Below are 14,855 nucleotides of genomic sequence, written 5' to 3' on the forward strand. Positions count from 1 at the left end.
TCTCAGATTTCCCTGATTTTTAAATCCTTATACAAAATGGACTAATGGCACAACAGTGTAATAATCTTATCTTTCTGAATTATGTCCCTATGCATAAATTTTAGTAGATATGGATGGGATTATTTCGATCACAAATATGTCCCAAGTATTTAGCACAATACCTAGAGTATAGTAACCTTTGCTAAATAATTGTCAAATAAAGAAAATTAAGAGAATATAATGAAGAAGACATTTGTATCCTTCATTTAGTGCTTTCAATAAATAGCAGTGTCTGCTTTTGATATACTCACAAAGGTTATATATAATGGCATCCTCAGAGGGAGGTTAGAGAAGAATTCACAGGACTGTGTACTAACTTTGTGATTGCTTGTGTGTCTATAGTTATTTCAAAATAAAAATTTAAAAAGGATGATATAAACAGACCAAAATGTTATTTTCTATTTAAGAAGAGAAATTTAGAAAATGAGGTAATTTATACAAGGCCACATAATTAGTAATAGACATACCTATGACCTGAACACCTTTGAGTAGAGCCTTCAAGAAGTTTTATTTTGAACCCTGATTCTTCAAGTGAATGTTGCATCAATTCTCACATTGTCCCTAAAACTTAAATTTCTTGCTCAGATCCTCTGTGTTTATATGATTAATTAGCCAGCTTGAGAAACTAAGCAAGAAGGAAACAGGAGAATGCCTTTGAATTTCTCCTTCTTTTCCCCACGTTATCTCCTTTTAGTTTACTTAATTATTTATATTCTTATTTTAATGTTTATTTTTATTTTGAAAAATAAACCTTATTATCTATGTTTAAGGTATGCAATAAGATATTATAAAATACCTATATGGTAAGATGACTACTAAAGTAGAACAAATTAACATACTTATCATCTTATATAATTATCTTATTTTCCCCCATGGTGAGGACAGTCAGAATCTACTCAGTTAGCGAGAATTTTAAATGTCATTGACTATTATTATTGATACACTTCATGTTGCATATTAGGTCTTTTGATTTGTTTATCCTATTTACTATTTTGTTCATCCTATTTACTATTTTATACTCTTTGATCTATATCTCCACATCTACCCTCACGACCACTATTTTATTGTGTATCTCCATATATATGACTTTTATAAAAAAAAAAAACAAAGTTCTACAGGTAAGTGAAACCATATAATATATTTACTTATGTATTTGGCTTATTTCATATAGCACGATGTACTCTAGATCCACCCATAACGCAGCAAATAACATATTTCCTACCTACAAAATATTCCAATATGCAAGTAGGCAGATAAGTAGATAGGTAGATAGATAGTAGATACATAGATGATAGATAGATCTTACAGTTTGTTATTTCTTCTCTGAGGAATACCTAGCTTTTATCACATCTTGGCTATTGTGAATAAAGCTTTAAAGCACAGGGGAGGGTAACGGACCCAGGCATCAATCTCATTTCCTTTGTTTTATGCCCAGAATTGAGGTTAATAAGTAATGTGGTAGTCTGTTTTTAATTTACTGAGTAAGCTCTATATTGTTTTTTATAGTGACTTCGCCAATCTACATTTCCACCAACAGTGCATACAGGTTATCCCATCTCCACACCCTCAGCAATGCTTGTTATCTCTTGTCTTTTTGTAGATAGCTATCCTAACAGGTGTAAGGTCATATTTCATAGTGGTTTTGATTTGCTTCTCCCTAATGAAAGTGATATTGAGCATTTTTCAAGTGCCTTTTATAATTCTTGTATCATTTTTGGAGAATGACACAAAATTAAACATGCCCAATTTTTTAATCTGGTTATATAATGTCTTGCTCTTGAGATGTGAGTTCTTTATAAATCGTGGATATTAATTCTTGATCTGATGGATGGTTTGCAAATACTTTTCCAACATGTATGTTCCTTCATATTTCATTGTTTCTTTGGCTATGCAGACAATTTCAACTTTATATACTACCATTTACTTTTCTCACATTTTTAGCCTCATTTTATAGTATGATATCTAAAAATTCTCTGGCAAGATTGAGCCAAAGATACTACAAAACAAGAAAACTATAGGCCAATATCTCTAATAAATATTCATGTAAAAACCCTCAATAAAATATTAAAGAAATTGACAACACATCAATAAGATTATACATCATGGTCAAATGAGATTTATTTCTGGCATACAATGCTGATTTAACTTATGTAAGTCAATGTAAGATATATCACATTAACAGACTGCAAGATAAAAAAAACACATGATCATATCAATTGATTCTAAAAATCCATTTGTCAAATTCATCATTTTTTCTTGATAGACTATCTTAACATTTTAAGTATAGAAAGAAAGTTCCACAAAATAATACGCCTAGTGCTGGATCACAATAGGAAGAAACTGAAAGCTTTTCCTTTAAGATCTTCTATAAGGCTTAGATGCCCACACTTGCCACTTCTGTTCCACGTAATGATGGAAGTACTATCTAGAGCAGCTAGACATGACAAATAAATAAAAGGTATCCAATTTAGAAAGAAAGAAACAAAATTATCTCTCATTGCAGATTACATGATCCTATATGTAGAAAATCCAAGAAACCTTCAAAACATTGTGAGATCTTATAAACAAATTCATTGAAGATGCCAGATATAAAATAAACTTACCAAATCTATGGTATTTCTCAAGTAATCATCTAACTGGAAAAATAAATCAATCTCACTTGTAGTAGCATAAAAAAGGACCTTAGTTATAAATTTAACCAAAGAGGTGAAAAACCTATACACTAAAAACTATAACATACTGATTTAAGAAACTTAAGAGAACATAAATAAATGAAAAGATATTCCTTTTTCATAGACCAAAGAATTAATTAAAATGCCGAATATTACCCAAATAAATATATAGATTCAATATAATTCCCATCAAAATTCCAATTTCTTCAGAAAACTTTTTTAAAGTATCCTAAAATTCCATGGAACTACAAAAGAACTCATAAAGCCAAAACAATTCAGGGAAGGGAACAACAAAATTGTAATCATCACACTTCCTGACTTAAAATTTTATTACAAAGCTGTAATAACAAAAACAGTATGGTACTGGTATAAAAACAGAAACTTACACCAGTGAGACAGAATATTGAGCCTAGAAATAAATCCAAACATACATGGTCAATTAATTTTTCACCAGGGCACACAGAGGAGACAGTGTTGTTAGAACAGATAGTCTCTACAATAAATGGTGCTGGGAAAATTGGATTTTGACAGGCAAAATAAATAACTTGCCCTTTGTCTTAAACTATACATAGAAAATTGACTCAAAATGAATAAAAGACATACATACAGACTGAAACCCATAAAATTCTTAGAACAAATTATGCATTTCTCCCTCAAAGTCCTAATTCTAGACAATTATCCTAATCAGTCAACTCCCTCTTTCTCTTTGCTCTTACATGGGCTCCTTTTGTTTATTGCAACATTCATAGATTCATTAACTAATATTTTACCATATCCTAGGTGATACTATGGAAATAACAGAATTAAGAAATAATACAACACAGGCTGTGTTCTCGGGCAGCTCATATTCTAGGAAGGGTAGAGGGCAAGTAAAGGGTTAACTAGAGGGCAGTGTCATAACTCCTGCTTTAGCAGTAAATACAGGCAAAAAAGGGAGACTGGAAGAACTCTCTCAAGGAACAAGCAGGACTAAAACCAAAACAGCACTGACCCCTACCTTCCCATTCTGAGAAGTGAGAAGTCTCTCACTTCTCCACCTGAGACACCTGAAGTTGTCCTTGTTATTCTCCATTGTTAAGGAGAGGAATCTATCTTCTCCATTGTGTCCATGAGGCCTTTAATACCAATGCTGGGATTCTGATAAAGATTTTCCTTAGGAAAAAAAAAAATGAAGACAATGTAATAAAGAAGGAAAAAGAATCAAAGAGAAAATGCAACTTTTGTAATGCTAAAAATTCTATTAATATTTTCCTTTCTTGTTTTTTTTTTTTCTTCTAGGTAAGTGAAACCAATTTTTACAACAATGATTACTGGACCTCTTCAGCACATAGTGACTCTCTCCAATGAATATACTACCAAGAGACAGGCCAGTACTGTCCATCACCTCTCCTTGACTCGTGAGTTCTTAATCAGAAGTGCTAAATAACCAAAAACTAACCAGGGGTTAAGAAATACTTAAATGGTTATATCTCTATATGAAGTTTGGTTGTACCTTTCTTTAAGGTAAGCGAACATATTCAAGTCTTTATTTTATCCAAAGAAGAACTAAAAGGAATATTTCTCCCTTTAAGGCAATATCAAGGGTGGATTTCCACTGAAAACAATCTCTTTTAGTGTGGTTTTCCTTATTTTATATACATTAAATAAAAGTGAGCAGTATATTTAGGAACACATCTCTTTTCTCCTTTGAAGTGTACCTCTGTGAGGTTGGTACTTCTGTTTTGTTCCTTTACTCCTTAAAAGATAAACTGAAAGTTAGGGATTAGACATGACTTTTGGTGTGCTCTGGAGTCCACAATATTAACATACATGGCTTCTTTTCCTTTGCATCGAATCTACTTGGATATCAAGCATTTTAAACTTGAAGAAAATGAGTTCTTAGCAGAGCAGTGTAGAGTAGGATTTAGTTGGCAAGATGGGAGATAAATAGTTCAAAGAGGGAAGGGAATACTTGGGAGTTATTACATATTTGAACAGTGGCTGCTTCTAGAAAATTGGCAGTGACTCTTCTTGGCCTCTGGCCTGGGCTTGGCCACTCTCTTGGCTTTTTGCATTTAGCTATTCTTCAGCTCTTATCTTGCTTTCCAAACTCAGGTTTTGTTTCCGGCATAGACCACAACAGCCATGTCACATTTGGCTATTTGCATTTCCTGTGGAAATCTCAGATGTTCCAGTGAACTGACTTGTGTGTTGCTTGTGTGTAATTTGGTACAGGCACCCCTGCCCTCAATAGAGAGGTGACACACCTCCTAATTCATAATAATTATTCTAACTGATGGAGCTCATCGAGCTAGCCCCTCTGCTCACCTGATGGGGACAGATTTTTCTGAGGTGCTGCTGATTCCCTGTTTGAATTCTGTCATCAATATCCATGTGTGAAATTATTAATTACAAAGCACAATGCAATGGTCTTCTAGCAAAAAAAAAAACAGAACAGCTTTACTGGAAGGTCACTGTTGGAATTAGCCCTGTGTGGTACATTATTATAAGCTAAACATTTCATTTTATTTCATTGTTAATTGAGTGCTTCATTCAATGATTTTCTATTGTATATCAAAATGGGTTTGGATATATATGGAAAATAGAGGATGGATATAATGCTGTGTATTGTGCACCTTTTAATTTTAGAAGTGGAAATGAACAAAGCACCTCTGTCTTAAGGGGAGAAATACATTAATATTGATGTAGTTGGAAAAGGTAACCATAAAATCTTGAATTTGTGTCAGTTCTACTGTACCTCCATGGATTTTAGTGTAAGTAACATTTGTGCAGCACCGTGGAAAAAGCACTAGCCCCACAGTCATGTATAAATCCAAACTCTGCCTTATACCAGCTTGTGACACTAAACCAAACACTGATTTTTGCTGAGTTACAATATTTTAATATGTAAAGTGGGTATAATAGTAATTATTTTTCTGACTAAGTTGAGTATGCTGAGAACATAATTCCATGAGATGTGTGAAATTTCCAATACATAGATAATAAATGGTACCTTATATGAAGAAGAGGAAATAAGAAGAGTAAATGACTATGGTGATGAAGGAAGTGGGTGGTTAGTAATCATGTTCTGAGCTAGAAAATATCCATGTCATAACTCCTTTTAGGCATTCCCTTTGTTGTTTCTTTACCATTTCCAAGTAAATGTGGACAATCACCTACCAGGGAATTTTCATTGCCGAACTCTTGATAGTGTTTATAAGCATATTACCCCAAATGATAGATGATTGTATTATGATATTAGTCATAGATTATCAGTGGAAAATATCCAGTTGTGATTCAGTGAAAGCCAAACTGGCATGCCCTGATAAAGCAACTTCTGGAGTGTGACAGAGAGGTTCTCAATTGGTCTTCTGTGATTGCCAGCTGGGCAAGTGAACCAATGAGAGTAGGCAAGAAAGGACATGTTCCGAATGAGCCATGAGGCCTTTCTGGCTTTCACCTCTCACCATTCTGAGTACGGTCACTTTTTACTAAGATCTATTGCCATATTTTGAACCCCCCATTCCTTACTTCCACTGTTGGCAAGGACAGTCATAACAGTAGTAGGTAACATTTGTCTGTGCCATCCACTCTAAGTACTTTGCCTATGGTAATAATGTTAGTTCATTTAATCTTCATAGCATTTGTTTGAGACTGGTACTGCTATCCTCTTTATTTTTCCAATGAGAAACGTAGTACTAGACACTTGTGTAATGTGCCCAAAATATTTGGTTTCTGGGCCTGTGCCCTACACTTTCAGGAATATTGGCCTCAGTTGGAGCAGTTTGAAGTTTCCTTGCTCTTTGAGTCATCTGTTTTGCTGGTACCATTCTTATCCTAAACACTATAGTCATCTCTGTCATTTTTAATCACTTATTAAGCTTTACATTCCAGGTGAAATACAAACATTATCTCATTTAACTCCCACAATAACCCCTTAGAAGCTGTATCTTTTTAATTTTTTTTTTTCATTTTATAGCTGAAGAAATAAATCTCTGAGAATTGACTCTGTAAGACTACATGGTAAAGTTAGAACATGGCCTGGCCTGATAAGGAGCCAGATCTGTGTGACTGCAGGTACACATTCTTGTCCACTTTGTCATGCTCTCTGCTCTACGGCATTATACAGGATACCTTTAGTGCAGAGTGTGGCTACACTGGTAGTATATGAGATGTGAAGACTTGTACATTTCGGGGATATGTTCTCTGTAACATCAGCTTGGTTTGGTGTCTCTTTATGATATAGCTCTGTGGCAGTACCCTGAACACCCAGGTCTGTGTGTTCAGGGCAGCAGTGGTAACAGACACTAGATTTCATATGGTTGCTGGCCACTCAGTCATGCCAGGCAAACTAGGCCTGTGCAACTGTATAGCACTATTCATCTCCGTCTCCCAGAAGTGTTGTGCATGTCTCTGCTGATATATGTCAGTAAAGTGGGTGCATCTCTAGCTCTCCTGGTTTCCCTTCAAATCATTTATCTTCTATAGCAATTCAACTGGCTGAGCAGCAGAGAGATGGCTTCAAAAATATTCCCATACTCAGTATCACCCGAGAGAATTTTTAAATCCTCACTATCTCCTTTCTTTTGATTATATTTTCAAAGAGACCGAATTTGGATTTATAAGATATGCTATCCCCCAAATACCATTCTTTAGTTAATGTCTGCATGTCTCTGAATTGTATCCTTTGACTACAAGGCTTTGATGGTCTTAAAGCCTGTTTGGGTCCTTTACACATTTGTTGGAATGAATCTATAAAATCATTTCTCAAAATGAATTTTGGTCAAGTCATACAGAATGATATATGAAGGTCCAGAGTGTGGGGAGAAGGTCAGGAGGCAGGGGGTGTTCCACTGGAAGGGAGAAAAGAGAACAAAACTGCCTAATGAGGTAGGAGGCCTTTTTGCCTACTAGACAATTTCCCCCGGGGCCAACTGTGTATATGGTTTCTGTTATGCTTTCTTTCTTTTTGAGTAAGGCAGAAGGTTTCTGATAATAATGATCTGCTTTCAGAAAATACATGTATGATGAAATTATCTGCCTCAGGCTGTCTGTATTGATTGTTTTCAGGAAAATGTGCGATGAGATAGGAACATTTCTGTACTCTCTTTTTCCAAATGGGGTCTGTTTTCCTCAGTTCTATTGTCTGTTTCAGTTAAGGTGGGAATACTGGTAGAGATGAACAGATAAGTAAGGTGGGTGGGCAAATGTGTTTTCATAGTTTTAAGATTGAACACCAGAAATCTCCAACCAATGATATACTGTAAAAGTTCTTTTAAAATTGCATGGTAGTATATATACATTTTGGTTACTTTTATGGGTTTTATCATTTCCCTTCATATTAGAAAGTGAAAGGTAGTCTCTCAAAACTGTACTCATAATCATATGAGGAAATGCTTCCAAACCTGGAAATGTTTAATGTGTGATACTTTCAAGGACTAGAAAAGGAATAAGGAATTTTCTAATAATTCTTTGTTCCTATGAGTAGAAAAATGAATATAAAATGATTACTCATGGACATTTCTTCTTACATAAAACTAACAAATTGATAGAAACAAATTCAATTAATTTTAAGGACTGTTTACCAAAAACAACCTATATGCATAATTAATTTAAATTTTTAATTTTAATTTAATTTAAAACATTTAATTCTTAAGGAATTATCACCTACAACTTCATAGAGTCATTGTTTCATTTCATCTTTACTGATCACATCTGTAGAATGTACTCCAATTGGTCAGTATCTTTCCAGTTGGGATCCAGAATTGAATCTAATGTTCCAGATGTTGCTTGGCCAGAGCAACTCAAATTCACTTAGGGAATAAGTGACTTTTTGGGGAATTGATGGTGAGTATTGTGGCTCTTCTTTGGATGAGGATGCTCTTTTAACCTAATCTCAGATTTGGCTGTCTGAGTTACTCTTCTAGGTGGATACACACATGTACAGGGAAGCTAGATAGCCTGCTCTTCCATTTACCAACTAGGTGATTTCCAGCAATTTAATTTCCCACTTTATTGTGGGGATTAAGAAATTAATTCATGGAAATCATGCAGAATATTCTCTGGACAATAGTAAGTGCTCAGGAAATATTAGTTCTTATAATTGGACCCCAAGCAGGATTCTAAAGAAATCCTCACGTACTTTTCATGGTCTTTCTTATCATCACTGTTAACACTAATGCCACCATCATTCTCTGGGAAAAGTATTTCCTCTGGGGCCTTTTGCTTCTGACAGTGGAGATGACTCTACAGATTAATTATGGAGCTTTGCTTCTGCACGGCACCACATTTTTAACATTCATATTTCTTCCTGAAGGAAAAGAAATATTTTTTGACTTGAGTTTTTAAACTATAATATTTAACTGCTGGTTTGTGCAATTAATCAAGTGTTTTCATAATCTGGTTACTCTCTTGGACTTGTAGAATTTCAAATTAGAAAGGCTAGAATTGTAAATTACTTTTGCATATCCAAGCTGGGCCATATGTGTAAAGGGAGGTAGAAAAACATAAAGGAATAACTTAGATTGCTCAAGGGGAAAAAATCATCCACAATTCTGAGCTACTTCAATTACTTTGCTATTTTGGATTTAGGCTTTCTTCTGAACAATTTGCTTTAACAAATGCATATCAGAAACAAGAGTCTTGAGAGGTAAGAACCTCTGGTCATCCTAACTACATGTGGCATCCTAGCTACATCCTAGCTACATGTGGCATCTTCCTGTAGTGATCATCTAGCCTGTATCTGAACACCTTCCTCATCCATTGTTCTCAGCATTCTTTCTCTGGATAAGGTCATTAGAAAATCCTTCTCCCCTTTTCTTTTCCATTCTTGGTTTTCTTCTCCTCTGTGGAACCATCCATTTTTGCTTTAGGATTCTATTCTGAGACATTGAATACATTTCATTTCTTCCTGAATTTCTTGATTGACTACCAAGGGGTTTTACCTAGCAACCCAAAAAACTAAACAATCCAGTGCCTGTATTCCTGCAAAAGGACACACTCTTAGCATTTCATGGGGCTCACATGCTGTTTTGTGTCCCCTATCACTATTCAGATTTAGCTTTGATAGGGCAAGCTTATCCCAGGACAAATAGCTGCAGATGTTGCCTTTTTTAAAAAAGTATGCTAGGGCAGAATGTTAGAGAGATAAACCTTACTTTAGGTTGTAAAGTGATAGTGGTCAAGTGGATTAAAAGGACATACACATAAGCACTTAACAAATATAGTTTTCAAAAATATTTTAAGAATACTAGCAATATATCAGTTAGCAAAATTTATTGAAGTACACTCTGATTACACAGTGCAGACAGCTGAATGTTTTATCTGATGAGCAGGAATAAGTCTTCTCTTAGAAAGTCTACATCATGTAATGGGTAACTGAAATAAATTAGGGAGGAAGAGTAAGGTTAAAGACCTCTCATTTACCTAGTCAAGTTGACTTAAGAAAAAGGAGATAATTGTGGAATTTGGGGCGTAGAGAGTATCAAGTTCATCTTGCACCTGAATTTGCTTTACAAAGCCAGGAATACTGAGCATTTTGTACACAGTCAATCTCAGGGTTCACCTGATTTCCTTTGTACCTTTCTCTACTGTGATAATTTTTAGGTTTTATCTTTATCCTACTTTGATCCTGAGAAAGGTAGTCAGAGACTCTGCAATGGTGCAAGAATTTTAAACAACACGTCTTTTCTTCTATCCATTTCCCTCAATCCTTGACTTAGTTTTCTTGACTGAAATCAACCCACAGTTATCCCAAAAGCTCACAATTTCCCAACTTCCCCTGAAGAAAGAGGGCTTTGCTCTATCTAAGTACTTATCTGGTCAGTTTTGCATTAGACTTATTACTCATAATGGAACTTCTTCCTCAAAGGATCTTGTACTCTCTTTTATGCTTCTTTATTGTATCCCTAAGTCCAACTAATTTCTACTTTCTTCTTCCCACAAGATGCTCATCAGACCTCTTCATCCTTATATCTACTTTTCGTTAAATTAGCTATACAAGAAGTTTCCATACCTCTTTGAGGATGGATTTCCCATAGAATAAAATTGACATTCTCCGCATAAACTGCCAATTTCTCATTTTTCCAGATAATTTTCAAAAAAATATTCTACTTACTAACACTATCATTTCATGAATTAGAAGACACTTTCTCAAAATAGAGGAAGGAAGTAACTCCAACATTGAATCCTTCACATTGGAAAAAAACTTACCTTCGGGACATTTCAAGTTTGTTTTTCTTTATCATCATGTGCCAGCATTTGGGGAATGTTCAGCTAATATATGTACAGGTATGCTGAAATATGTGTGACTTTCTACAGCCAATTATGATATACCTCTTAGCTAAAGCTATTGCTTAAGGATGCATGGTTGTGCAAGATTTAGTAATGCCATTGTTTCTGTAGCTTAAAGCAATGAAGCCATGGTCTCATAGATCATTAGTGTTAAGAAGACATTGGTATCACTAAGTCTTGGTTCTTTTTCACATGACTTCAGGCCACATAGTGTCTTCTGTGGATTACTGAGAGCTCATTATTTCTGAGTCTCATTTTTATTTATTCCTACTATCTTTCAGCCCCTATGTTAGGCTTAGGGCTTACAGAGAAGACTAACTCTCATGGCATCTTTGCTCTTGGGTATTTACTAACTCAAATTCACACCTCCCTGCCTGCATGCCCTTTGGACCTTGTTACTTGTTGCATATCATTGATACTTACAGCTGAGCCAAGACTTACTAGTGAGATCAGGGAACCCTCGATCAGAGGAAAGGATAATGAAAAATTACCAAGCACCTACTATGCTCAGACATTTTACATACTATACCAGTATTTGATGATCAAGGAAACCTTTTGAGTAGGTAGAGTTTTCAATAATTTACAGATGAGATAGCTACCTAAAAGAAGCTCAGAAACTTATTGGAAGTTATTTAAGACCCACCTGAAGACTATTCCTAATTTTTCTGATTCCAAGGACGCTGATTTTATCTGTATGTGTAGATGCTTTTAAGACAGGAGTACACAAAGAACCCAATTTGAATACGTAGTAAAGGCTTAACCACAGTCTGTCTCTATTGCTTGTTATGTTTAAGTCTTCAGAGGTAACTTCTGCCCTTACGTTCCTTCCAGCTCTTCCACTGGCCATTCTGTTTACCTTTGTAAGGCTGTTTGTTGTTTAAAAAGCAGAATATAGGTTTCAAACCTCCCCGTTTCAGCAATCCCTGTCCACTCTCCCCATGTGGTTACTTCTCATCACTTTATCTCCTCCCCCTTTTATAATTTTTCACATACTCACTGCAACCTGAAATAATATAATTTGTTTTATCCCAAAGAATGCAAGCTTTTGAAAGCAGGGCATTTGACAGATACAACAGTATTCTTAACATAGATTAATATCTGGCACAGAATATGCCCTCAATAAAATAGTTGGAGAAATGTGTTTTCCAGATAAAGTTATCAGGGTTGTTTTTTCTTTATCAAAATGCCACATTATCTTTTAAATTTCTAAATATTCTTGTTTTCAAAATATATAATTATTTAAAAACATACAAACTTAAACCAAAAAAAAAAAATCTCTAAGTGTAGCTTGTAGCCTTATTTAGTAATGCCATTGTGAAAGATACATACATTGTGAAACATACATACATGCCAATGTGAAAGATACATCACTACAAGATGAACATATAAAGGTGAGTTTTAACCTTTATATGTTCATCTTGTAGTGATGTATCTTTCACGTTTTAAAAATGACATATATTTAAGGTAGCCAGGCTAATGAGAATTACATATTCAGTTTCTAGTAATGGATACCTGGATGCAATTCTCCACTGTCGTCAGCAGGGGTCTCAAAAAGCCTTTTACCCACCAAAATATCTATTAAGAGTTAGCGGACATATGATATGTCAAGAGCTTTGTAATGTTTTGAACAACCAATAAAATAATAATAATAAAAAAAAAAGAGTTAGCGGGTTGTTTTCTTGTTAGCAAAATGGGATACATGTACTCTGAGATTCTGAAAATTTATTAAATTTATTAATTTAAAGCAGTGTATCTCAATTTAAATATACACATCTGTTGGTTTTGTCTGTTTTTTTTTTTTATTTTTGAATTTTTGTTTTGCTTATAAACTTGGTAACTTATTGTTTACCTAGCACTACTTTGCTAAATATACTGACTGTATCCTAACAAGCATCAGAAGGCATACTGTGGAAACAGGACCAATTTATTCGTGTTTCCAGTTACAGTTCACAAACTCCAGGTTTTAACATATTTCTTGTCTTTAAAGAAGTCCAAGGAATTGCATGAAACTAAGAGAATTGTTATAAAAACAGCCTGCGACTCCTTAGTCTATCTCTTTCTAAATTTTCAGTAACTTGTTTGGGAAGCAGCCAACCATACTTGCCTTGGATAAATGTCCTCTGCTTCTTTTAGCTCAGCAGCACCAGGACTTCTTAGGCACACTAGCTGTCTTCCTGTCACCTATAACCACAGTCTGAATTCAGGAAGGGCAGAAGATTTCCTGCCTACATTTTTTTACCTCCTTTCTTCTATACCACACCAGTTTCAGGTTTTTTTTCCATCTTCCATTCCACAGGTAGGAAAATCTCTCTCTTAGACTGATTCTTTCTGGACTGTTTCCTTCCCAAGCACCTATCCATGTTTGCTTGCCATTCACATTAACCTGACACACTTTGTGCAATTTGCTCTCTCTTTTAACTCCCATTACCAATGGGGGTGTAGTGTTGCATAAAGTCATGGCAAAATTTAGCATCTCTGAAGACCCTCTTTCCATGCACTTCCACAAGATATATGATAAGGAATTGCCCTGAATGAAATGCTGATTATTGATGGTACCCTCTGTTTCACTCTATGAAAGGAAGCATGGAGAGATGAGTAGGTCAAGGGGTGGCTAACTGACTTGATTCATGCTCAGATAACTCTAAAAAAATATAAACATATGAGTAAATATGTACTACATATAGAGATGAATATAGCTGCATTGGATAATCTACACTAAATAGAGGTTGCTCACATACTATGTGTAAGAGAAAAGTATACACATATATTCTATAATTCTTTATTAACATTTCCATCGATACATCTAAAACCGAGACATATTGTGAGTTTACTCTTACACTAGCATCCAGCTTCTCCCTCGGTGCTCACCATTGAACAAGGAAGGTAAAAGCCATTCCTTTAAAACTTTATAATTTATCAAAGTTTGTAAACCTAAGAACAATAACAAAAAAATGCATGAATATTGACAAAATGATATGGAGCTAAATTCAGATGCTGTAACGTGTAGTTGTGCTGAGGTGAAAGAAATTGCATTACTGGAGTGCTGGAGTGAGATTCCTAATGGAGCACATCCCATTGAAAGAGTCTTATGGGCCTGTATGTGAAGCAACAGGTCAATCGCAGGTTGTCATGGGAGAACATCCACATGCAGAGAGAAAATGGAAGCAACAGGGCTGCAAAGGGTGTGGAAGAAAGCCCATGGTACTTGAGGGGGGCCTTAGCTGGAGTCTCCTAGAATTTCTTGTTCCTGAGAGGATATAGGATCAAAGCAATGTCTTCCTTTCTTGTAAAGAACAAATGACTCAGGCAGCACTGATTAAAAAGGCAGTGTCAAATTCATCTATGCCCTTATCAGTGGCTCAATCTCTCAGTTCACTAAACTTTAGGCATGTGGCACCTCAATAGGTCTGCAACAGCCTTTGCACGTTCTTTTTTATATCTAAAATCCTATTCCCATATTTTTTTTTTCAGATGATGGGTCCATTCTCTTTTCGGAGGCCTTGATTGTTTTAATTTGTCAAAGTGGCTTTGACTGACCAAATTTGAGCACCTCACTGATTGTTTCTCATAGAATCTCACAGTTTGCAATTATTTATGCCTTTGTTAACCAATTTGTTCTTTGTCTTTTCCATGAGATTGAAACTTTATGAAAGCTGGAATAGTTGTTCTCACTACTGTGTGCCAATTGCCCAGGATGGTGCCCAACACATAGTAGTCTAGGTACTCAATCATCATTAGAGTGTGTGTGTGTGTGTGTGTGTGAGAGAGAGAGAGAGATAAAGAGAGAAAGAGAGAGAGAGAGAGAGAGAGAGAGAGAGAGAGAGAGAGAGAAGAGGAGGGAGGGAGGAGAAGTGCTAGATGGCTATAAAGAAG

The sequence above is a fragment of the Marmota marmota genome, unplaced genomic scaffold (assembly GCF_001458135.2).
Source record: "Marmota marmota marmota unplaced genomic scaffold, marMar, whole genome shotgun sequence".
NCBI lineage: Eukaryota > Metazoa > Chordata > Mammalia > Rodentia > Sciuridae > Marmota > Marmota marmota.